The sequence below is a fragment of the Lissotriton vulgaris genome, chromosome 3_1, assembly GCF_964263255.1.
Source record: "Lissotriton vulgaris chromosome 3_1, aLisVul1.2, whole genome shotgun sequence".
Classification (NCBI taxonomy): domain Eukaryota; kingdom Metazoa; phylum Chordata; class Amphibia; order Caudata; family Salamandridae; genus Lissotriton; species Lissotriton vulgaris.
Genome location: NC_141689.1, coordinates 2,100,586,267 through 2,100,614,131, shown reverse-complemented (window position 1 = coordinate 2,100,614,131; position 27,865 = coordinate 2,100,586,267).

Below are 27,865 nucleotides of genomic sequence, written 5' to 3'. Positions count from 1 at the left end.
AATGGCCAGAGAGGGCAGTATTAATGTGGAAATAAGAGGCTGGTATGAGCATCTTGGGGGAGCCCGAAGGGAAAACGAATAGCTGAATGAGGATCTCATTGCAGCAGGTGGAAACTTTGTTAGTCAATGGCACAGAAAAGTCACTATCAGAAGACAATCACGTTTCCTGGAACAAGTTTCTTCTGTTCAACAAAGCTAGTGTCTTTCTTCCTATTAATCATTGATTACCATGAGAGATCAGTGTACCATGATTACAGCAATGAGAGTTATGGAGCACTCTTTTTTTGGAGGAGCACAGGGTGATGGGATGACACGTCTTGTCACTTCCTGTTATAGGGCCCATTTTCTTCCATCACCAGTGCAATAGTTTACCTCAAGTAGTGCTATGCTTTGCTGCATCAAAAATAAAAAGGTGAAGAGGAAATTAAAAATAAGAAAGGTATTGTGATACAAAAGCATCTTAAATATAAAATGCTGTCCTTATTTATTTGAAATAAATAATATAATACATTATTGTCATTTGCATAGCACATAATCTGCCATTGATATAGCATCACAGTGCTTTTAGTAGTGCAATGTGACTTTCCACACGATTCTTAGGCACCCGTCGCTGGCCAGTGTCTGGTTCGGCTGGTGATTGGTTTGTAGTCAGTAATATGGCCTGGTATGTTACAATGTCAAGTGAATGTGTTAACATATACATGAATAGCAAGACACTCTTTCTACTAACTATCTTAGATTAATGTGTGTATTCATTTGTTAGTGAGCGTCTCTACCAGAAATGTCGTACAGATTTATACTCAAGCACAGTACATAGGCAGTGATTGCCAGTGTTTCTATGCCCAGTTTAACTTAAGCGCCTCAGCCCTATTCTCCAACTGCATTTTGTAGTATGTTTAGACCTGCTACAATAATACAACTCATGTACCACAAAATGCTATTATCAAACCTACATGCAGAGCTCTACATCTATGCCTCTCCTATCTTTTTTATGTGGATATTTCCGTCCCAATTGCACAGATCTCTACACACATAGGACATTGTTTTTTGTAGTAAATGTGGGAGGTACAGAGAGATGAGGCAGGAAAATGGGGAATACTTACTATAAAATAGGAGTAGGATAAAGAATATTAAGGAGTGGTTTAGGAAGTGGCAAATATCCACCTTCAAAAGAGTAAGGTACCTCATTAGTTTGTTGAAATAGGGTGGGGCCAGGGTAAGGAATTTACCATGTGTGGTAACTACCTCCTAATCCACGTCTTCTACTGAATCGGTTTGTACCACATCGAATTACGAGTGTTTTGCCTTTTTTACAGGTTTTTTCCCTTGAAACTTTTTTGCAGGCGTGACATGTCGAAATTTATCAGGGGAAAACTGCGAGGGTGGGATAATTATCCCACAACTTGTAATTCCGACATTTTGTAATTCAAAATTAAGTTAACAGTGTTGCAGCAATATATAAAATTAATTTACATTAATATTTAACAAAAGTATTTTTACTATTTCTTTTAAAGTTTAATACACTTTTACAATTTGCCCTATACTTTACCATTCGGACCTTTATAGTGCACACTCAGGGACAAATTGTGGCGAATTATTGTAGAAAGAAAAGTAAAATTCACTTACATGTGCAAAACAGCGATTTACAAGTAATGCAGACAGAAAAGCCATGTTTTCCTCCACCCATACGATTATATAACTTTTTACGGGAAATGGGCTTTTGAAAAGAGCACAAACTTTATTTTTAAACATAATTTAGTCATTCTATTTTCCCGTTCCCACCCCAAGGCTCTGAATAGGTTTCCAAAATAAGTATTCTATTTAAAACCCTTAGAAGTTGACATTCTTCAAACACCTTGAATTTGTCACCTCTGACCCCAGTGCAGAGGTGAAACAATAAAACTTAGGTACATGGGCAGGAGAGATTTACGGATAATGCAGCCCGTTTACTGACTGCATAGTCATAATAACTCCCAAATCATGCTCCGCGGGGATTTTCGTTGAGTTCAGGTTTAAAAGATGGCTACATCAGAAAAGAGCGTGCTAACCAGCGACAAGCAGTGGGGCATCCAGGGGTGCCATGGGTCTTAGTGCATTAAGGAATGTGGGCCATGCTGATCACCACTAGTTCGGTAGTTAAATGCTGTAATAACTTTTTAGTAGGGTCATTAAGGACTTGCTTTACCACTGATACATGTGCCCCCTAGCAACAAGGACTCCTGGGACTTTACGTGTGAACATGTTTATATGGCATAACAAAGAGCAGCGTCAACAGTCTAAAAGTTTAGGGTAATCTTGTAATCCTACAAAACCAGGTATTTACTAGAACACAATATCGCTCTCGTTGCTGACAATTTGTTTAAAAATGGCTGCTTTTCCGCCATATACGCAGCTTTGATTATTCGTAAATGAAAGTCACTAAAAAGCTTATTTTCAAAAATGTTATTGTGTAATCAAAGCAAGAGATGAGGTCTTTTAGAAACTGTAGGTAGATGGAAACAGATTCATATTTGTACGTGCAGCTTTACGTCCCAACATCCATTAATTTATGAGAGTCAATGAGAATACCGCTTAAATCACATCAAATATGCATAGTGACATTGTAATAACTTTGTGTGCTGTATAAAAGTTCTTATATTGGTTATCCAGATCTTTGAGCAGGTGTGGCAACAACGCAGATTAAAAGGCTGTGTGTCTTGGACTATACCTTACATCAGCGTGTAGTTGACTGACAGAACTGAAGGTTGGACAACGGGGCAAATGTACTACTGCAACAGGCTTAGTATGCCCTTGTATGCCTAAGGTAGTAGGGATGGGGACGACAGTCTTGGGTAATGGTATAACTGTTATTAGGTGTTGATATCAGTGAATGGTATCCATCCGTGGCATTTATCATGCACTACTAGACACTGGTCAAGACACAGGCCCCTAGGTAACAGCACTTGTTGCCCTCTCCTGGTGATGCACTGGACAATGAAAATTACTCAGACTTGACGAACACACTCCACAGCCTTGATATGCAGATCACACAATTAATTTACTCACAATAATTCGATAGCTACACAATTTAATATTAAGGGATACTGTACAGCCAGCAAGAATGCCCAATGGGACGAAAGCCATATGCAAGATTGGTTGGATAAGAGTTAATTTACCATGAAAAGTCAAAAACTTAATAAATAGGGAAAAAAGGGAAAATGACAGCTTAGTTTAAAGATAAGGCGACTCGTGGCACCCTATATCAGCTTATCTAAGTGAAGGACTCAGGCCCAAATACAGTACCCGTGGTAGTCTTAAAAGATGTTAAGGTGAATTCTGGACTTGAATATATACTCGCTCTACCTTTTAATCTCTTAGGAAATTACAATATCTGAGAAAACATTTAGAGATTAAATCCAACAACAAAGTAATATTTACTGCAATATCTATTAAAGTATTGCCCTACATATTCTGCCTGACTGTTTGTAAAAAGAAAATCTCTTTGGTGCAGGGAAAGTGGTTTGGCACTGCTTACTCATCCAAATAATGGGGGAGCTTAAAACTGAGGGACATGGCACTCAACTGGTGCCATTCATTTTTGCTGTACCATAAGTAGGTGGTTTAGCGAGGAGTTTTTATATCAGCTTCCGGAGCATTTCTTTGGGGTGTTATTTTATGTTAATGGGTATTTCATATAGCACAACGACTTCCCCGGAGGGACATCTCAGCGATGTATCAAGCGAATAGGTGAAAAGGCAGATGATTAGAACAAATAATACAAAACCAGGATTAGAGTGTCCAAGGCAAGTTTAAAGACCAGTGCAGATAATTTCCCCAGTACAACTATAATATAATACTCAGTTATCCGCGGGTCTAACAGGCTTCATCAAAACTTGAAAGAACAATAATGCAAGCATATGAACTCTGAATCGTACTTATAGGGGATCCTTTAATAAGGACGGAATCCCATCACCCACTGAGGTGGCATGCTTCATCATCTGGGATTTCTCCTTTTGGCTGCAACACCTAGTGCAGCCAAGGGCTACTGCCCCCTCACTGTGAGGGAGGAGGTCAGGAATGTGTTGAGATACTAATACTGCATATGATCTATTAAAATTCAAAAGATGTAAAGCACTAGAGGTTTTGAGTGATGGGAGTAGTGCAAAAAAAGGGGCGAAGTGTGTTATAAAACTAACTACCAAGAGAGAAAGACTTTATTAATTAACTCCTGGTGTCAGGGTTAAAAACAGTGCATGTGCAGCTTGGAAATAATAACTGCATTTGTCTGGTAAAACAGGTCTACATGTTTCGGCCAGTAGGACCTACAAAAGTGTCATAGCCTTCCTCAGGACCTAGATGTTTACTTGCTAGTGCGTAGTGAAAAATGAAAAGAATAGGTGTAATTCAAAAATTGTGATTTGAAACAGATACAACCTATACCACCAGTGGTTTCATTATTGGAAGAATACAATGTACTGGTGATACCTGTGGGAAAAACAAAAAAAGAGATCAAACTAGCGTCTATCAAACCTTTACAAATGGTGAGTCTTTACTACTCATCCTTAAACATACCTATATGTGTCTAATGAAGTTCATAAGAAATTTATAAGTGAACTTACCCGTGTATTATGAGTAAGAACCTCACCTTACCTGGCAACAGCTCAGGACAGGCGGCAACACTCCGGGAAAAATACTGGCAATAATCAGGCTAGGATGTACATTATGGCCTGACTGCAACTCAATGTAAATTGTTAAAACAATGCGTTCACATTATGAATGGATGAATGTGGGAATACATAGAAATAACCAAAAAGGCAAAGGCATGGCAAGAACGTGTTGTGTGCTTACCTCTCCGTCGGTAACCTGGATTTCCAAAAGCTGCAATTGGAGGTACCCATCGTAAGGTACCCTTGAGAGACTCTAAGGGCCATAGCAGTTTTACATCATACTGCAAGATACTACCATCCTCCTGGTGTACACATTTTAAAACACTTAGGAACAACATCATGCTATGGTAGGAATCATCATATACAAACATAACTAACTTGTTTCCAATGAATGATTCCCTTGCCTTTTTGGTTATTTCTATGTATTCCAGCATTTATCGTGACCAGGATTGTAATGTGAACGCATTGTTTTTACAATTTACATTGAGTTGCAGTCAGGTTATAATGTACATCCTAGCCTGATTATTGCCAACATTTTTTGCAGAGCTGTGCCTCTCGTCCTGTGCCGTTGCTAGTTGAGGTGAGGTTCTTACTCGTAATACACGGGTAAGTTCACTTATACATTTCTTATGAACTTCATTAGAAACATATGGGTATGTTTAAGGATGAGTAGTAAAGACTCACCATTTGTAAAGGTTTGATAGACAATAGCATTTAATCTCTCTTTTTGTTTTTCCCACAGGCATCACCGGTACATCGTATTCTTCCAATAATAAAACCACTGGTGGTGTAGGTTGTATCTGTTTCAAATCGCAATTTTTGAATTACACCTATTTTTTTCATTTTTCACTACGCAGTAGCAAGCAAACATCTACGTCCTGAGGAAGGCCATGACACTTTTGTAGGTCCTACTGGCCGAAACATGTAGACCTGTTTCACAGGACAGATCAATCAATAAATCAATCAGGGATTTGTAAGGCGCGCTGCTTACCAGTGAGGGCCTCAAGGCGCTGACTGCTGGGGGGAGATTTGCAGATCTGTTTCAGCCAAAGAGCCAGCTCTTGAGGGTCTTTTTGAAGGTGTTCAGGGAGGGGGCGCGTCTGATGTCTGTCGGTAGTTCGTTCCAGGTTTTGGCTGCAATGTGGGAGAACAATCTTCCGCCTGCTCTGGCTCTGTGGATGCGCGGGGTTTCAGCTAGTGCGAGGTTGGCAGATCGGAGGATTCTTTTGGGCAGGTGGAAGTTTATTCTGTCATTGAGGTATTTGGTTCCGCTGTTGTGTAGGCATTTGTAGGCGTGGGTGAGGATTTTGAAGGTGACTCTGTTCTCCATGGGGAGCCAGTGGAGTCTCCGCAGGTGTTGGTTGATGTGTTTGTGCCGTGGAATGCCGAGGACGAGTCTGGCCGGGGTGTATTGTATCGTCTGGAGTTTGCGGAGTAGGCCAGATGCAGATATTATTTCCAAACTGCACATGCACTGTTTTCAATCCTGACACCAGGAGTTAATTAATAAAGTCTTTCTCTCTTGGTAGTTAGTTTTATAACACACTTCACCCCTTTTGTTGCTCTGTGCACATCACTCAAAACCTCTAGTGCTTTACATCTTTTGGATTTTAGTAGATCCTATGCAGGAATAGTATCTCAAAACATCCCTGAGCTCCTCCCTCACAGTGAGGGGGCAGTAGCCCTTGCCTGCACTAGGTGTTGCAGCCAAGAGGAGAAATCCCAGATGATGAAGCATGCCACCTCGGTGGGTGATGGAATTCCGTCCTTATTAAAGGATCCCCTATAAGTACGATTGAGAGTTCATATGCCTGCGTTATGGTTCTTTCAGGTTTTGATGAAGCCTGTTAGACCCGCGGATAACTGAATGTTATATTATAGATGATTAGAACAACCACGTTTTGAGATGTTTTTAAACCCAGAGAAACTGGGGCATGCATGAATGACCAGAGGAAGAATATTCCAGTGGTAAGAGGCAAGACAGAGCAAGCCCGGCTCCCAAATTTTGATGTTCTAATGCGCGAGGACTTAGAAGTTTATTTTTCAGTCTTAAGTTTCTGTCAGGGTGGTAGGGAGTGAGTCTGTCCTGAAGGTGTTTCGGGCCTATGCCCAACACCGATTTGTAGGTCAGTCAGAACAGTTTGAACAGTGTTCTCTTTCTGATAGGGAGCCAATGACGGGCTCTAAGCATGGGGACTGACTGTGTCCATGGACACAATTTGCTGACCAGGCAGGCAACAGTATTTTGAACCACCTACATTTTAGATAAAAGGGATTCATTTGATGCAAGAATTAGGGAATTGCCACAATCCAGGTGGCTAATGATTAGTGCCTGGGTGAGTGTCTTCCTGGAGCTCATAGGAAGCCACATAAATCTTCTATCTGAACTCTTGTTCAACTTGTATGTGACACATCTTGCTCATTTGCTGCATTATACAGGATTTTACGCTTGCATGTTTGCAGAGGACATGCAAATCGTGTTGCACAAATGCACTGAGAAAGAGAGTCTATACTCCCTTTAAAGGCTACTGGTGATATGAATCCATTTGCTTCCTCAGCATCTAAGGTGTTATCCACACAAGGGACCATTCACTGGTGGTTGCATAAAAATAATTTCACACTGATTCAAGCAAAGCCAGATTCTGTTGGCTCCAATGTGCCAAATCTATGGAAGCCAAATCTATAGCCATGGTCTGTGCGCCCTGTGCACTACCTAGTTACAAATATAAGGAATTTGGGTGTTCATCTAAATTCTACTCTTTCACTACATATCCAGAGATCTTCAAATCTTTAGCTCACAGTCTTGTTTTTTCATTTGAAAGTTCTAAGTAAAGTCATGCTTTTTTTTACATTTTGTCATCGATTTTAGTTCAGAATGTATTCGTACAATTCCAATTAAATTTCTGTAATCCCGTCTATTTTAGCCTTCCTCAAAAGGCCTATGCCGTTTCAAGAACATTCAGAACGAGGTTCTGTGCATTCTGTTATGGCTAAAAAAATCACTAAAATCTGGTAGGGAGCCAGTCTGTTCGTTCTTGTAAATGGGATACCTATATACATCCATAGTACCAATCTTTTATTTCTCCTACCAAAAGTCAAACAAGACCTGAGAGAAGACCATGCTTTCCTAGTTTGTGGACCCAAGCTGTTGAACAGCACCTCCCTATCATGGAGACTGGCTTAAAGCGATCTAATGTTCAGAAGAAAGCTTTGACCAAAAGCTGTTTCTTCTCTTTCGTACTGTTTAGATGCACAGTGGGACATGATCTGTAGCACTAAGATGCCATATGAGTGGATGTAGGGCAAGATAAATGTTCTTTTAGAGAGATAGATGCAAGGCATTTCCCTCTTCAGCCACATCAGCAATCTAAACATCGTCCATAAATACTATGCGTTGAACAAAAATATAAATGATATATATATACATATATATATATATATACAAACGAAGACTATATATATATATATATATATATATATATATATATATATATATATATATATATATATATATATAGAATCCAACCGGAGGTTGCGGCGCTTCCACAACAAACCCAGTGCGCAGACAGCAAATGTATAAATCCACAGCCAGACTTCAAGGTATTTCTTTCGTCTTTTATTTCATCAAAGTGCAGAGGTGCAACACACTGCCAAACAGACGCGTTTCGGGCGCGAACGCCCTTGCTCACTGTCAGCGGGTAGGCGGTATTTACAAGGTTTATATACATTGGTTGATTGTTTAGAACGCGCCAAAATGCCTTAATCAGTTACAATGAACTAAAAAAAGGACTAAAGCTGCAACCTTTTGTACGCTGAATGCAATCAATGGTTCAGCCATGTTGTAACGGGACCACATCCAAAGTAGTTATGCACATTCATTTGAAGATATATACAGCAGAGAATCAACCCATATTTACAATGACTACGGTGTAGCTTATTATAACTGATGCAAGGAGTACAATTGAAAAAACATTTACCATGTGCAAATACGCAAGAATAGTTTGTTGTGCAAATACGCCACTTAATAGCTGTACAAATACAGTAGTATATACATTTAATAAAAGATATATGTACATAATAAAGTGCAAATGCTTAGCTGCCTGATCTGTTGCAAACAATTTTCGTGCAAATACGCCAAGTTATTAAAACATACAAATACGTAATGACAGATTTATGCATTTCATATATATACAACAAAAAAATTGCAATCAAATCCTTGCATGTGTATATCTCCTACTGCAACAATAATCACAATGTATGGGCGATTCTATGTTAAATGGACGTGTTGGAATTGGTTACCCCCAGGTGAGTTGGCTAATCAGAATGTTGGCGCAGAATAATAACACTAATACAACCAAAGGATTACTCTACCGCCTAAAAAAGATACAAAAAATGTAATTAAATGGTGAGGGAGTGCTGGGATGTCCTGCATATATCACAGAGCAGACAACCACATGTGAAGGGAAAAAAAAAAAAATTTTTTTCCAAAAAAAACTGTTTCAGTGAATTAAAATATGCAAATGCATATAAGTACTCCTATGTCCACGACGTCAGGCAAAGCGACAGCTTATGTGATAGTTATACAGCACGCCTGAGGGGACCAAGGAACGTGAGCAAAAAAGAAGAAGAATGACATACAGAAAATGTATTGCACAAGATGTATTACAGGAAAGTACTCAGATCTTCCCCCATGTTCAAACCTCCCGGGGTCTTAGTGTTGAGGCGAACTATGTAGAGGGACTCCAGCTGCCTTAGACGTTTTTCATAATCTCCCCCTTTTTTGCTGGTCTTAACTGCATCAATTACAAAATACTTCAAATGGGAAAGGTTACGACTATGAAATTGGTCAAAATGGCGAGCTACTGGATAGCTTTTATCACAGTTCACAATAGCTCTCAAGTGCTGAAGGATACGTTGGTGCACGGGTAATTTCGTGCTCCCAACGTACCTCAAATTACACGTACAAGTGAGAACATAAATAGCTAGCTCTGTTTTACAATTGAAATAGGCTCTTAAATTAATCGGTTTGTCATCAAAGGGGGTCACATAGGATTTGGTGTTAACTCCAAATTTACACGCCCTACAAGATATACAACGGAAGAAACCCTTCCGTGATGACAGCCAATCTGCCTTGCTAGCAGTCTCAGGGGAACTAGAGACCAAAGCATTCCTCATACTGTACGCTCGCCTAAAGGTGATTTCAGGCTTGTTGGGCATGATCTGTTTCAAAACTGGGTCAGTAAGAATCACTGACCACTGCTTCCTGACCATTTTGGAAATTTGGTTGGCCTGTCGACTGTAACCTGTGATCAACCTGATGGGATTGCTGTTGCCAACTGTGTTATCAATAGCAGAAGTGGGTTTGCTGGGGGCCTGCAAAAGATTGGACCTATCAACTTTATTTGCTTTATCCATTGCCGTTCTAAGGGCACTTGGATTGTAGCCCCTCGCTTCCATCCTTCTCATTGCTTCCATTTGGTGGAGGTTCCTTAGTTCTAATGAACTGCAAGTTCTATGAATTCTAAGGAACTCCCCATAGGGGATGGATCTGATCGTGTGCCCTGGATGGAAACTCTGCGCGTGCAGGATGGTGTTGCCTGCCGTGCTCTTCCTAAATAGGCCTGTTGTTATACCACCATTAACAATTTTGACTTCAACATCCAGAAAGTTAATGTAAGACTCACTTATGTCTGCACTAAAGATAAGGTTGGCATCATTCATGTTAATAGCATTTACAAAATCGCTAGCCTCTTGTTTGCTTCCTCGCCAAATGATGAAAATATCATCGATGTAACGCATATATGTAATGATATTTTCTTTCCAAATGGTTGCAAATTGTGACCTGAGGACATGTTCCTCCCACCAACCCACGTGGAGCCCCGCGTAGGTCGGGGAGAAACATGCCCCCATGGCAACCCCCCTTAACTGTCTGTATAATTTGTCATCGAACAAAAATACATTATTATTAAGGCACAATTCAACCATAGTCAATAGCATTTCATTGTGCTTGTGAAGTTCCACTGGTCTTTTGGCTAAGAAATGATTTAAGGCCTTCAGGCCGTCACGATGTGATATGCTGGTATAAAGGCTAGCAATATCCATGGTGATCAATAAATAGTCAGTGGACCATTCATATTGTTCCAAATTCCTCAAAAAATCTGTACTGTCTCTGATATAAGCTGGTAAGGTGGTCACAAAGCTTTGTAAATAATGATCGATGTATTTGGATGTATTCTCAAACAGACTTTGAATGGCCGATACTATTGGTCTTCCAGGAACCGGTCTCACCCCCTTGTGAACCTTTGGAATGAAATATAAATTGGGTATAACAGGATGCTCTTTGTAAAGATATTTCATTTCCTCCTTAGTTAGGAGGCCTTCCCGTTTCCATCCATTCAATTGCTTCCAATATGATGTTTGAATGTTTTTAACCGTTTTAAAATCACAAGGTTCATAACAGGCTGTGTCATTAAGGTGGCGAAATGCTTCTTCCATATATTCAGCCCTGCTCCAAAGAACCACATTTCCCCCTTTATCTGACTGATTGATTATAATGGTCTTGTCAGATTGCAGCTTTTTCATCAAGTCATTGTAAGGTTTGGTCTTGACATTAGAAACACTGTTTTGTTTACAGACTTGGATATGTAATTTTTTCAATTCATCCGTTAGTAGATCTGCATAGGTGTCTATGGCATCCTTGGGCATGGCAGGAATGAATGTAGAGGCTGGTTTAAAGCCACTCGGTTCACTTTGGCCAATGTCAAGGTCTTCTTCATTGGCCATGTATATATATATTCTAGCCTACCTGGATTTCTAGTCTGAATTTTTATCATCAACAAAAAACTATGGTAGGGGGACCCAGGGGAAGTTTAAAGACCAAGCTCTGGATACTCTCCCCAACGAAACATGTAAACAACAATGGTACCAGAGGGTCTACAGGAAGTGTGCCCAGAGGAAAAGAAAAGCTAAACCATCCCTGACCTCTACAGAAATGCGTCACAGAGGGCTCTCAACAGGATGAGGAAAATACCCATCAGTCACCAAACGGATCCGCCCTTCATCATTTGGGATTTTATCCGTACCACCCGTCTGAGAAGATCGGTGCCACATTCAGAGGTCAACCCGGTGGTAAGGGGGTTCCTCAACAAATACCGGCAATGTCAGTGTGGTATGCCTCTCGATGTTATGAGTGGCCAAGGATGTGACTGGGGTGTGCAGTGTTGGAAAGTATGTGGAAGTGAAGAAACCAAGAAAGGGGTGTATTAAAATTGGTTCAGAAAGAACACAAAACAAACTTTATTCTCTGTGTGCCTAACTTACCAATATTAAAAAAGTTACCTAGGGCTGTCTAATTATGTAGACCGCCTAGGGTGGGCGTGGTCGACTAGTTTCTGCAAATAGGGGACTACTGCGTCCTTGCATTCATCAGGACCAAGAATATGAATAAAACTACTGCACCAAGTGGAATAAGTGAAGTGAAAACAAACACCTGGAAAACAAATAACAAGTGCATATGGTCACCTGATTGCTCCGGGTGCCTCTTACAATCTGTGTTGATCACTAAGAGAAGAGAAGAAAGTTAGGAATAGCGATCACTCTCCTAGGGGCTTTACAGAACGTCCATTTAATGTAAATTAGACAAAACATCACACTCTGGGTATTGATGTACAGATGCTCAAAATGAGTATGGTCCGTTGTTACTACATTTGGAAAGAGAATTCATGAGCCAAATGGTTTTTGTGCTTACCTCGATCTGTAAGGTAGGCTGGCCTCACCCCACCTGGCAGCGGCTCAGGGGAAGATGAAGCACCGCTCTAGAAAACATGTCAATCACACGTTGCACACAGTGAGCACAAACAGAACTCCACACACCTCCAAAAACATATTAGCCGAAAGTCAATGGTCTCAGTATAATAAACTAAATCTGTTATGCAGTAGCGGAGCGGAGACCACTCCATCAGAAATCAGGGACTGTCAGTTCAAAATGCACAGCGTAAATGTAATGCCCGCTAAAGCATGTTACAAACGGGACATTGCAGAACCTAATGCCGATAATGCATAGTGTCGGTATATTCAAATGAACATACCCCTTGATAGCGCTACCTAAGTCCCCGTGTTGAGCAGAGTAACCTTATGTTAAAAATAGCGCAGCGCCAAGGTCTGGGTCCTTCCTACCTCTCCGTCGGTACTCCTGGGCCGGCGTCCTGGCCGTCTGGGGAGGTACCGGGAGGTAGGAACGAGGCTGGTTATAAGCCGCATTCCCATTGGTCGCGCTACCACGTGGGGCGCGTCAATACTGTATGCCATTGGTTCTGGGCGGAACACGCCCACGTACTGATTGGTAGAGCGACCAACTGCCGAAAATGTTCATTGGTTAATCGGCAAATGCGTCGTCATAGAGACGACAATTATAACAACAAAGGGGGGCTTTACGTGAGAGAGGAGTCGTGGAGGTAAACCACTCAGCGGGAGGCTGGACAATCTTAAGGAAAACATTTTTATATGAAAAAACGCTACGTGAAAAGTTATCAATTCAAGAAGATGAACCAGAAGCAATCATCTCGTGGGCCAAAGGCCTTTTAACATTACTCTGATTACGCCCCCATCAGGTTAAACCCTATAATAAGTAGTAGATATCGGAGGGCTACTTAAATCGTGTAGGGACAACAGAGCCCTATACGGTCAGATGGACTTGTCGTAAGGGCCACACAGCTGGGTCTCAATACAATATTAAGATATAGACACAGGCAACCAATATGGGCAACAAGTCCAAATACAGTTATGGTGAGTATAGTAACTCCTGCGGTATGTAGAATGTTAATGTGGAGACAGATATCTATTCTCGAACCTGCATGAACAAATGATGGTACCCTAGTGATCTACTTAGTCAGGTGTGCGTGAATGGAGATAGCTAATTACTAGCGTAGCCCTCTTGATCAACCTTACAATGTCAACAAAGGGATTAGTGTACAACACAAGGCTGGACAAGCAGTTAGATAAAAGTTTAAGGACTCTGCTGTTATCTATTGTCGGTTCAAAAAATAGACCAAGGGATCTCGTCATTCAGCCCATCCCTGTGGGTATTCAATTTGAGCACCCATCTTTGTTCTTTCAACAACAGATATTTGGTCACATCTGCTGTATGTTTTGGGATAAAAGGTTGTTCCAGAACAGTCCATCGGAAATCAGAGGCTAGGTGTTTCGCCTCTAGGAAGTGGGCAGTTAGTCTGGTGGCTTGTCTGGCACACCTGATTGTACTCTTGTGCTCAGATATCCGTATGCGGACCTTTCGTGTGGTCATGCCTACACATTTGAGGCTACCGGGGCAGGTGATGAGGTAGATTACATGGTCACTGTTACAGTTGGTAAATTTTAATTGCTTCCATGGTCTACCAGTACCAATGTCGATCTCCAAAGACTTTGTTGTTTGTGCACAGACCTGGCAATTGCCACAGGGGTGATGTCCCTGGACAGGAGGTAGATTCCACAGCGATCCAACCGCTCTAGGTGGATCTTCACGAGGCCTAGTATGCACCAGTTTGTCCCTAAGGTTAGGGCCCCTCTTAAATGAAACCAGGGGGCGGGGAAGAGTTAGGTGTCCAGAGTTTAATATAGGCCAATGTTTCTTAATGCTCTTCTGGATGCTGTTTGAAAGATTACCAAAGGTCTGGACAAACGTCAGGCGATCCAAGTCAGGTTTCGGAGATCTGGGTTCCAGCAGGGCTTCACGATTGTTATTCATTGTCCTTTTCATGGACCTGTGGACCAGTCTGGGAGGGTATTTACGAGCCACCAGCTGCATACTCAAATCCTCAGAGTGTTTCTTGAAGGCTGTTCTCGTCGAGCAGTTCCTTTGGACCCGCAAGAATTGGCTGAAGGGTAAACTCTCCTTCAGTGCTCTCGGGTGGTTGCTGTCAAATAACAGTAATGAGTTCCTTGCTGTGGGCTTCCTGTACAGCTCGGACTGTAGGCCCTCTGGACCAGCAGTTATCAATAGGTCAAGGAAGGCTAACTGTTGTTGACCGATTTCAATGGTGAATTTCAGATGGTTATTTCTGGTGTTTAACCAACCCAAGAATTCTAAGCAACTATCCCTCGACCCTCTCCACACAACAAAGACGTCATCGATATACCTCTTCCAAGTCTTGAGGTTATCGATGAATGGATTCACATTGTTTAGCACATGACTTTGCTCGAACGAGTGTACATATAGATTCGCCAAGCTGGGGGCGTAAACGCTCCCCATGCTGGTCCCAGATGTTTGGAGGTATACCTGTTCTTCGAATTGAAAAAAGTTTTGTTTCATGGCCAGAGTGGCACAGGCCATTATGAATTGGACGGGGGTGATGCTGTTAAGTTCCCTGGACTCCAAAAGTTGGTGCACAACGTCCAATGTCTCATCCTGGGGGATGGAGGTGTAGAGTGCCTCGACATCAAATGAGACTAAGAGGTCACTGTCTGTATCCAATTCGATGTTGGGTAGCAGTCTTAGCAAATCGGTGGTATCCTTGAGATAGGTGGGCATCTCCTGCACCATCGGTCGTAGAAAGTGATCCACAAAAGTGGAGAGGGGTTCCAGGACTGATTCTATCCCCGAGATAATCGGACGTCCTGGGGGAGGTCGTTGTTCTTTGTGAACCTTGGGTAAGGTATAGAAATACGGCATCTTGGGGTGTTCTGTACAGAGATACATGGCTTCAGCAGGTGTGATCCATCCCTCAGTAGATGCTTCTTCAACCATTGTTTTAATAGTCCGTTTCAATTCCTCCGTGGGGTCATGGTTCACTAGGGAGTAGGAGTGTCTCATGCTGAGTTGTCTGAGGCACTCAGCTCGATAGACCTCAGTATCCAGAATCACAATAGAGCCTTGTCGGCTGGCTTTATTGTTAAGTCTTTATTGTCAGTAAGAGATTTTAGTGCCAAATGATGTGATTTAGGCATATTCTGGAAAGTTCTATGTCGGGTGCTAAAGAGGTCGTCCATCTCTTTCTCCAGTGCTTGTTCATAGGCTAGGACCTGGGGTGGCATAAGATGAGTATGTGGAGTAAAGGTGGATTTACATCTCAGTCCAGTATTGACATCCTCCTCATCATGTGTAGAGGTTTCTTTATTGGCGAAAAAGAAATGGAGTCTGATCTTCCTCAAGAATCTGGCTACTTCCAAACGGGTTTCAAACTCATCATTGTGATGAGTGGGCACAAAGCCAAGTCCCTTATTCAGGGCTTCCTCCTCTACTGGAGTAAGGGTGTGTCTGCTCAGGTTCATGACTATACTGGAGCTGCACTGCTCTGTCCGGCCTCCTTGCTCTTGGACGAGTTGCTCCTCAGCGTCCTCCCTTCTGTGGACGTTGATGGGGGGCTGAAATTAACCTGGAGCTGTGTGTTTCCTCTCCTTCTGCCCCGGGGTCTGCCCCGGCCAAACCCTAAAAAAGGTTGCCCATTGAAGTTGTTTGTTGGGAAAGTACCTGGGAAGTTGGTCATACTTTGTCCCATGGGTTGCTGAAACGGACCCGGTTGTTGCGGGGGAAAAAAAGGCTGCATACCGCCGAAGTGCCAAGGGTTGGGTGGCCACCATTGTTGTTGTTGGTTACCTCTCCAGTTGTTTCTAAAGTTTCTCTTTCCTTGACCACGACCTCGTGTGTTAGGATTGTCGCTGTCGGTATCACTACCTGAGGAATTGGCACCTGAACTGGATGTACTGTAAGATGATCCCTTCCTGCGGCCAGTGTTACCAAACTCTGGGGGGGTATAAGTGTCACTTGAATAAGGATATATTCTTTCGAATTTAAACTTATCCAGGTCTTTCCTGAATTTGTCCATTTTTACAGATAAACGGCACAATCATGGCCCAATATCTGCGTAATGATTGCGCTCCTACAGGACTCATAGTCACCAATGCACCTAGGTTATTTTTGAACGATAAAGAATTTCTGAAGAATTGGGCTCTTATCGCCTGGAGGTGTACTAGAGACTGGCTGATCTTGATCATCCAAACCTCCAAACGCATAGCTGACACCATGCTCATAGAAATTCAAATTCTGGAGTCCAAGATCAAGACCACTATAGCTCCCAAGGTCTTCAGTAAGAACCTTGATGACTCTAACAAAAACAACAGAGACTTCAGAGAGCATACTTTATCTGTAAAAATGGACAAAATCAGGAAAGACCTGGATAAGTTTAAATTCAACAACAATGGTGGCCACCCAACCCTTGGCACTTCGGTGGTATGCAGCCTTTTTTTCCCCCGCAACAACCGGGTCCGTTTCAGCAACCCATGGGACAAAGTATGACCAACTTCCCAGGTACTTTCCCAACAAACAACTTCAATGGGCAACCTTTTTTAGGGTTTGGCCGGGGCAGACCCCGGGGCAGAAGGAGAGGAAACACACAGCCCCAGGTTCATTTCAGCCCCCATCAACGTCCACAGAAGGGAGGACGCTGAGGAGCAACTCGTCCAAGAGCAAGGAGGCCGGACAGAGCAGTGCAGCTCCAGTATAGTCATGAACCTGAGCAGACACACCCTTACTCCAGTAGAGGAGGAAGCCCTGAATAAGGGACTTGGCTTTGTGCCCACTCATCACAATGATGAGTTTGAAACCCGTTTGGAAGTAGCCAGATTCTTGAGGAAGATCAGACTCCATTTCTTTTTCGCCAATAAAGAAACCTCTACACATGATGAGGAGGATGTCAATACTGGACTGAGATGTAAATCCACCTTTACTCCACCTACTCATCTTATGCCACCCCAGGTCCTAGCCTATGAACAAGCACTGGAGAAAGAGATGGACGACCTCTTTAGCACCCGACACAGAACTTTCCAGAATATGCCTAAATCACATCATTTGGCACTAAAATCTCTTACTGACAACAAAGACTTAACAATAAAGCCAGCCGACAAGGGCGGCTCTATTGTGATTCTGGATACTGAGGTCTATCGAGCTGAGTGCCTCAGACAACTCAGCATGAGACTCTCCTACTCCCCAGTGAACCATGACCCCACGGAGGAATTGAAACGGACTATTAAAACAATGGTTGAAGAAGCATCTACTGAGGGATGGATCACACCGGTTGAAGCCATGTATCTCTGTACAGAACACCCCAAGATGCCGTATTTCTATACCTTACCCAAGGTTCACAAAGAACAACGACCTCCCCCAGGACGTCCGATTATCTCGGGGATAGGATCAGTCCTGGAACCCCTCTCCACTTTTGTGGATCACTTTCTACGACCGATGGTGCAGGAGATGCCCACCTATCTCAAGGATACCACCGATTTGCTAAGACTGCTACCCAACATCGAATTTGATACAGACAGTGACCTCTTAGTCTCATTTGATGTCGAGGCACTCTACACCTCCATCCCCCAGGATGAGACATTGGACGTTGTGCACCAACTTTTGGAGTCCAGGGAACTTAACAGCATCACCCCCGTCCAATTCATAATGGCCTGTGCCACTCTGGCCATGAAACAAATCTTTTTTCAATTCGAAGAACAGGTATACCTCCAAACATCTGGGACCAGCATGGGGAGCGTTTACGCCCCCAGCTTGGCGAATCTATATGTACACTCGTTCGAGCAAAGTCATGTGCTAAACAATGTGAATCCATTCATCGATAACCTCAAGACTTGGAAGAGGTATATCGATGACGTCTTTGTTGTGTGGAGAGGGTCGAGGGATAGTTGCTTAGAATTCTTGGGTTGGTTAAACACCAGAAATAACCATCTGAAATTCACCATTGAAATCGGTCAACAACAGTTAGCCTTCCTTGACCTATTGATAACGGCTGGTCCAGAGGGCCTACAGTCCGAGCTGTACAGGAAGCCCACAGCAAGGAACTCATTACTGTTATTTGACAGCAACCACCCGAGAGCACTGAAGGAGAGTTTACCCTTCAGCCAATTCTTGCGGGTCCAAAGGAACTGCTCGACGAGAACAGCCTTCAAGAAACACTCCGAGGATTTGAGTATGCAGCTGGTGGCTCGTAAATACCCTCCCAGACTGGTCCACAGGTCCATGAAAAGGGCAATGAATAACAATCGTGAAGCCCTGCTGGAACCCAGATCTCCGAAACCTGATTTGGATCGCCTGACGTTTGTCCAGACCTTTGGTAATCTTTCAAACAGCATCCAGAAGAGCATTAAGAAACATTGGCCTATATTAAACTCTGGACACCTAACTCTTCCCCGCCCCCTGGTTTCATTTAAGAGGGGCCCTAACCTTAGGGACAAACTGGTGCATACTAGGCCTCGTGAAGATCCACCTAGAGCGGTTGGATCACTGTGGAATCTACCTCCTGTCCAGGGACATCACCCCTGTGGCAATTGCCAGGTCTGTGCACAAACAACAAAGTCTTTGGAGATCGACATTGGTACTGGTAGACCATGGAAGCAATTAAAATTTACCAACTGTAACAGTGACCATGTAATCTACCTCATCACCTGCCCCTGTAGCCTCAAATATGTAGGCATGACCACACGAAAGGTCCGCATACGGATATCTGAGCACAAGAGTACAATCAGGTGTGCCAGACAAGCCACCAGACTAACTGCCCACTTCCTAGAGGCGAAACACCTAGCCTCTGATTTCCGATGGACTGTTCTGGAACAACCTTTTATCCCAAAACATACAGCAGATGTGACCAAATATCTGTTGTTGAAAGAACAAAGATGGGTGCTCAAATTGAATACCCACAGGGATGGGCTGAATGACGAGATCCCTTGGTCTATTTTTTGAACCGACAATAGATAACAGCAGAGTCCTTAAACTTTTATCTGACTGCTTGTCCAGCCTTGTGTTGTACACTAATCCCTTTGTTGACATTGTAAGGTTGATCAAGAGGGCTACGCTAGTAATTAGCTATCTCCATTCATGCACACCTGACTAAGTAGATCACTAGGGTACCATCATTTTGTTCATGCAGGTTCGAGAATAGATATCTGTCTCCACATTAACAGTCTACATACCGCAGGAGTTACTATACTCACCATAACTGTATTTGGACTTGTTGTCCATATTGGTTGCCTGTGTCTATATCTTAATATTGTATTGAGACCCAGCTGTGTGGCCCTTACGACAAGTCCATCTGACCGTATAGGGCTCTGTTGTCCCTACACGATTTAAGTAGCCCTCCGATATCTACTACTTATTATAGGGTTTAACCTGATGGGGGCGTAATCAGAGTAATGTTAAAAGGCCTTTGGCCCACGAGATGATTGCTTCTGGTTCATCTTCTTGAATTGATAACTTTTCACGTAGCGTTTTTTCATATAAAAATGTTTTCCTTAAGATTGTCCAGCCTCCCGCTGAGTGGTTTACCTCCACGACTCCTCTCTCACGTAAAGCCCCCCTTTGTTGTTATGATTGTCGTCTCTATGACGACGCATTTGCCGATTAACCAATGAACATTTTCGGCAGTTGGTCGCTCTACCAATCAGTACGTGTGCGTGTTCCGCCCAGAACCAATGGCATACAGTATTGACGCGCCCCACGTGGTAGCGCGACCAATGGGAATGCGGCTTATAGCCAGCCTCGTTCCTACCTCCCGGTACCTCCCCAGACGGCCAGGACGCCGGCCCAGGAGTACCGACGGAGAGGTAGGAAGGACCCAGACCTTGGCGCTGCGCTATTTTTAACATAAGGTTACTCTGCTCAACACGGGGACTTAGGTAGCGCTATCAAGGGGTATGTTCATTTGAATATACCGACACTATGCATTATCGGCATTAGGTTCTGCAATGTCCCGTTTGTAACATGCTTTAGCGGGCATTACATTTACGCTGTGCATTTTGAACTGACAGTCCCTGATTTCTGATGGAGTGGTCTCCGCTCCGCTACTGCATAACAGATTTAGTTTATTATACTGAGACCATTGACTTTCGGCTAATATGTTTTAGGAGGTTGTGGAGTTCTGTTTGTGCTCACTGTGTGCAATGTGTGATTGACATGTTTTCTAGAGCGGTGCTTCATCTTCCCCTGAGCCGCTGCCAGGTGGGGTGAGGCCAGCCTACCTTACAGATCGAGGTAAGCACAAAAACCATTTGGCTCATGAATTCTCTTTCCAAATGTAGTAACAACGGACCATACTCATTTTGAGTATCTGTACATCAATACCCAGAGTGTGATGTTTTGTCTAATTTACATTAAATGGACGTTCTGTAAAGCCCCTAGGAGAGTGATCGCTATTCCTAACTTTCTTCTCTTCTCTTAGTGATCAACACAGATTGTAAGAGGCACCCGGAGCAATCAGGTGACCATATGCACTTGTTATTTGTTTTCCAGGTGTTTGTTTTCACTTCACTTATTCCACTTGGTGCAGTAGTTTTATTCATATTCTTGGTCCTGATGAATGCAAGGACGCAGTAGTCCCCTATTTGCAGAAACTAGTCGACCACGCCCACCCTAGGCGGTCTACATAATTAGACAGCCCTAGGTAACTTTTTTAATATTGGTAAGTTAGGCACACAGAGAATAAAGTTTGTTTTGTGTTCTTTCTGAACCAATTTTAATACACCCCTTTCTTGGTTTCTTCACTTCCACATACTTTCCAACACTGCACACCCCAGTCACATCCTTGGCCACTCATAACATCGAGAGGCATACCACACTGACATTGCCGGTTTTGTTGAGGAACCCCCTTACCACCGGGTTGACCTCTGAATGTGGCACCGATCTTCTCAGACGGGTGGTACGGATAAAATCCCAAATGATGAAGGGCGGATCCGTTTGGTGACTGATGGGTATTTTCCTCATCCTGTTGAGAGCCCTCTGTGACGCATTTCTGTAGAGGTCAGGGATGGTTTAGCTTTTCTTTTCCTCTGGGCACACTTCCTGTAGACCCTCTGGTACCATTGTTGTTTACATGAATTTTTATCATGACTACTGGTGGAAAGTCTTTGAGAAGATATTAAAAATTAAAGTTAACAAGAAACTACTTTTAAAAAAAAGATTTTATTACAATTTTTTTAGAGTGCATAAAGTGTAAACAAGTATCAATGCAAGCAGTACCTTCACTGCGGCCAAACTCGCAAGAAAAAAAACACAGAACTTGTCAGACCCAGGCACGTCTTAGAAGGTCAGGTAAGTCCATGGTGTCGAAAGCAAACAACATCGACCGGTGATTTGTACATAACATAGTCGAACTGTGGCAAACTGGGTCGGAACAAGGGAGAATCGGGGTAAGGGAAAAAACTACCCTGGTAGGTAGAACAGGAAGCTTGAAGTGCAGGACCTGGGAGCGAAGGTGGTACGATGAGCCCCAAAGAAAGGTAGAAGGTGGTGGGGAAGGTAAACAATAGAGGGAGGAATAAGGGATGCATTAGTATACGGCTGCAGTTCCTTGGCACACTAGAGAGGCAATAGTTCAATCTCCCCATAGTTAAGTCCAGACCTGAGGGTCCAGTGCCCAAAGCTAACTTTTCGGAGCACAGCAATGACAATGCAGGATGGAGTGGGTGGGGAAGAGGAGGTGGCCCCATTATGACATTTGTACAACTTTTCCAGGAACCTGCTAAATACAGGGTATATCGGGTGGCGGCGAAGGGACCTTGCTTCTTCCCTATGCAGGGCTACAGCTTCAGCGCCCGCCAACCAGACAAAGACTTTCCACCATTTCTTACTAGGTGAGGTGAAGGATTTTTACAGTGCATGGTAATATTGCGTTTCGCTATGAGCAGGGCTCAGTCCAAGAAACGGGAAGTGGTTCTGTGTTTCTTTGAGTGCTTATAGAGGACCAAAGCACATACTTTCCGGTGTCTATACCAATAATGCCTGTAATGCCCAAGAGCTTTTGGGTCACCTCAGACCAGACTAAACAGAGGACAATCCCACAGAGCATATTTAAAGTCTGCCGCAAAGAGGTTAAACTCAGGACATTGTGCACTCATTGACGCTATCTCAGGACCTCCCTACCTCAAGGACACAAAACTCAAGGAGTCCGTCGAACTTTTTACGTATACTTTTGCCTTTTTTGTCTCTCTATATGTGTCTTCTGCTCTAAAATCTGTTGTGAAGCGCTTCGATACCCTCGGGTCTGGCCAGAGCTGTACAAAACTCCTAAAATAAAAAATATATATATATTGCAAAGGGCACAGGTATCATGGGCATCTGGAAATATTCTGTGTAGCTTAATGGGGAGAGGTAGACTCATCGTAAGATATAAACCTGGATCAGTTTAAAGTGAGCATTCCGGGAGACCTTCCAGGGGTATTCTAGGACACTGGACCATTCTTTGTCACAGAGGGCTCTTCCTATCTCCTCCTCCCATGGGTTCTTATGGGGTTAGAAGTAGGTCTATGAATGAGCTACTAAGGCCCTATACAGACAGGGAATGAGTCTCCGCCCGTCTCCAATGTATGCATGGCATTAGTGAGCTGGTTAGGGACCGGTTCGGATTCCCCCTGCTTTCAAGGTCACCAACGATACGGCAAACGTGACCATAGGTGATGAATTGCCCCTCCTGGAGACCAACTTGCTGTATCAAGTTCGCAAAAGTTAAAAGCTGACGGTCTCGAAAAAGGACCCCCAAGGTAAAGATTCCTACTTCATCCCAATATCACATTCTTGTTTAGTTAAGTGTTTCGCCCCACTGGGAGACCCAAGAAAGGTAATGCAGGATTGTAAAGGGGGGAGAGGGGGACATCTAGTGACCTGCAATATCCTCACAATGCACTTCAGGTTTATGTGTAAAAGACAAGTAAAGTCAGTTTGGCTGTAGGCTTTGGGAGCCAATAGGGTTAGGACCACCTCCTGGGTTAACACAGGGCTCATGGTGCTAGTGTCATCCAGAGAACACCCAGATATCCAGCGGGTCGTGCACTGTAACTGAGCTGCAATATTCGAGAACTCAAAGTTTGGGGCTCCTAGGCCTACTGGGTCTGGGGGAAGCTGTCAGGGCCGGACTGACCGTATCGGGCACCAGGCGTTTTTACTGTGGGCCAGAAGGGTGGGGTCGGTTTTCAAGCAGTGGGGGCCGGTTTTGTTTCTGGGGGGCAGGTTTGCAGCAGTGCTGCAGTATCAGAATCCACCCCCAGCTCCCTTTTCTCCCATTAACCGGGCCGGCAGGATTGCCAGGGCTGCTTTGTGTTCCCATTCCGGCCCTGGAAGCTGTAACTTGGATAGGGACACCTGGCTAAGAGAGTTGTGCCCTATGAATTTGCCGAGCAGTTTCTCATGATTTCAGAATAAAAATCTGGGTGAGTGCCAGTGGACGGTTGTAAACTATTACAAAAGTCGTGGGAGCATCACCATCGTAGAAATGGTGATTCAGACCAGGAGGAACAGAGGAATTGACCACCAAAATGTAACCTGAGATTGGAAGGAAGTTACTCCCATAGTAAAGTTACCACTGAGAAGATCCTGGTCCACGTGGAAAATCGGAATCCTTAGGTAGAGGAAGGACGAGGCTTCCCACCTCACTCTCTCCCCACCCCTCCATTCACCCAGGTCCCAACCCACAGAGCAACAGTAGGGGCCTAGGAGAACAGGTATGACTTATAACTCACCCGAGGCTCTAAAGCGTCCCAAAGGTAGACAGGATCTGGGAAATCCCTGAATTATCCCCGGGAAGATCTTTAATGTTGTATGTATAAAGCAAGATGGTGTGAGTCCTATCTAGTAAGGGGATTCTCCAGGCCTTCACCTGATACACATGCATGGACAGCTAGGAGCTCCATAGCTTGCGTGAACAAAGGGGAGAAAGGGACATCATCGTCTGGTGCCTTTACCCACCGGCAGCGTATCCGATATAAGGCTTCCCAGTCTGACCATAATGGAGGGTTCCAAGTATATCAACCGGACTAGTCAGATGGTGTGGGCCTTAAAACCAAACCAGACCAGAAAACTAAATAGGTATTTCCAGCTCAAAGATTTAAAAGCTTTCTCCAAATCCAGAATTTAGTTGGCCACTCGAGGCCAGTGATTCGTAGCAGCCTCCATAATATGATATAATCTCCTAATATTCAGGGAAGTACTGTGGCCAGGTACAAAGCATTCTGGTCCATATGGATCAGACGGATGAGAACCTGTTGTACACAGTTGGCTAGGAGTTTGCTGAGAATTTTATAGTCTGTATTCAAAACCACAATGGGGCGGTAACAAATCGGGCTTGTGAAATCTTTTCCCGGTTTTAACAATGAGACCAGCATGGCCTTGCGAAGGGTCGCTGGCAAGCACACTGAGTTTTGTACAGATTTGTCAATTTTGGTGCTATGGAAGTTGCAATATCTTGAAAACCTCAACCAGAAGGCCATCAGTTCTGGGAGTCTTGCCCCTGGCCAATTCTGTAATGCCGATTGGTCTTAGGCAGTACAGGTGCATGAATCTCTTCCCGATCCTCTGGGGACAGACTGGGGAGAGTGACCCCAAAAACGCCTGGAAGGCTTCATGGGATGCTTTGGGACATAGGCAATATATGGCCATATAGATCTTTATGAAAGCCCTGAGAATGTCATGCTGAGAGTAGAGTGGTGTCCCATCACGTGTGGCTGCCTTGCCTCCCTTTTAACTAGCCATTCTAGAAAGTGCCCAAATTTGTCTCCCTCCAAGTGCGTGCTGTATAATTCAGGACCTGCATTTGTTCTATAAATGCTGACTTATCCTTACAGAGCTGGGGAAGGTGAGGTTGGAGACTGGGGTCTTTTACAACCTTCTTTTCTATATCCAGACAGCAGTTTTCAACCCCATCTAGATTGTAGTTTATGGCACGTCTCTGTCTCAGGGCTGCGTGGATACACCCCCCACCCCCTAAAAATACTTTAAAGGCTTCCCATTCTGTAGCTGGAGAGGAGGTACACCCATCATTGCACTTGAAGTAGTCAGATAAGTGGTCAACTAGCGTGCCACGTTGAGGTTTGAAGATACCAAGTAGAGATGGAGTAAGGCATTGTACCTCAGGTTAGGGAATAAAAAGAATATAGTTTAACCCGCAGGATATGGTGACGCCATGTGGTCAATTAACATGATTTAGTTTTTAGTTTTTAATACCAAGGAGCAGCCAGATCAGGCAAAATGGACAGCTAAACTTTTGAAGGCAACATTTTATTTAAAAAATGGAAGTTAGCCTGTTGACTTTGACCTTGTTTCATAGCTAGTTGAATGACCTAGATAGCAAGAGATGAAGGCACCACAAGACATATCAGCAATAGAAGATGTGGAGGTTTCCATGCCCCTTTATGCAAATAGTTTTATTTTCCAGCGATAACAGAGTCAGTTCTGATGGTTAAATTTACATCTGTGTCACAATTTTAGGAATTAAATGATCTGGAGACAAAAAAAAGAATACAAAAAATAATGATCGACAGGAGACCTGGTATTAAAGAAACCACACAGCCTTTCCACCTACGAAATGAGGAAATGGAGCAGTTAAAGGTCTTCCAATTTTTCAATGTTAATATCTCACACATACTATAATGGAGATGACAAATTAATGCCTCAATTAAAAAGTTCCAAGCATCCTTAAGCGATCAAAGCATCCTATGGCACTTTACTTTGAAGGTATTCATCTGTTCCCAGAAGTGAGAAATGTCTACAAGGACAAAGTAGGCAATTTATTGGTATATGTGTTAGAACTGTGGATGAATGGACAACTATGCCAGAGTGATATCACTTAGATTTTAGAAAGACAATGTCAACACTTCTTACATTCTTTTCAATGTTGCCAAAAACAGATGGCATGAAGAAAACACTGCATTGTTAAATCATTATCTAAAGAAATACATCCTCAGGTCAAAACACTGTAGACAAGGAATGGAAGCACACAACCAACCACCTTATTATGATGCCAGATGAAAATTGCCTGAAATAAATTTACCGACCAAATATTTCAATACTAGGTGAGATGAAAATATCCTAAAAGAGATCTAGGCTGGAACCCGTGATGTGAAAATCAACATAATGTAGACTGAAGATACACTAGTAAAGAATATGAGCCCTATTCACAAAAAAGGCAGAAAGGCTTGGGTGGAGATCTTAGACTGTGCATGAAAGTACGTTTCTTACTTTTGTTATTCACCAACATTGTCAGGAGGATGCCTGGAATGCTGTGCCTGGTGCAGGTTTCTCAGTGCACTACTTGGTAAGATCAGATAACTTTTTCAGCGGCTGTGCGGAGTTCTCCATAGCAGAGAAAAGTGCACAGGGGGAATAGGATATGATGTGCACATGCTAATTTTTTTCTCTCTGGGGAAAATATTTTTCTCTGTGAGTAAGGAACGATCCCCACATCTCTGCATAATGTATTGGTTATCCATTTCCCTGCCCACTCAGAAAGAGGAGTTGCTCCAGCCCTGAGTTGGAATGCATCTCCAACCATTTACCAGTTGACAAAGGGTCGGATCAGAGTTCAAGAATGACCACAAAGGTACATTTGTGGGAATTCCCAAACTTCCAAGGCTAACCATGCCTTGGAACATCCACTCTTCCGCCTCTGGAGAGAGATTTAATGCTGAATAAAACTCCACACTCAGGGGGGTGATCTCTGTCAGCGTAAATGGGTTTATGCCTGCCTGCAAGTAGTCTGTAAATTTGTGGCAGGTGTAAAAAAAAGTACAGTTAGTCAAAAGCATTGGTTTGTGGCCAAATTAACCCTGGTGGATATGGTCCACTATATGTTAAGAGGCACTAAATGAAAACAGGTCTTTAAGCCCTGGAAAGTTGTGCAACCATCACAGCAAACTCAGCAGAAAGAAGAAACTTCACTGTCCCTTGATGTTGTTATACCACCAATTAAGAGCCTTCATGAAAGGAATAAGTGCTGCTGAAAAGCAAAACATTGTTGTAGAATCCACAAACCACAGACATACAAACGAGTTGAATATTAGAAATCACGAGGTCGAGGATAAGAGAAACAAGTCCAACAATGACGTTCTATCTTGGTAAAGGGAGGAAGTGACAACAACAACTGTCAAATTATTACTGGAGTGTTTAGAAACTCAAACTGGTGAGAGAGCGCAAAACCGAGTTAGAAATCGTAGGGGTGCATCATATTCACAAGTAGTCAGCACCCACATATATAAAGGACGTACTAATTGTGTTCAAAAAATATTGTAGGGTTGAGAACTAATGTAGAAGGTATTAGAATTACACTAAGAGCTAATGTAATGTGCTTTAAAAATCAATAATGCTGTTTTAACAAAGAGATGCCGTTTGCAGTGGAGAATTTCACTAATAAGAGTGTGTTTAATAATTCACCATTGTGCCTTTATTCCTGCTTATTAAACTCACA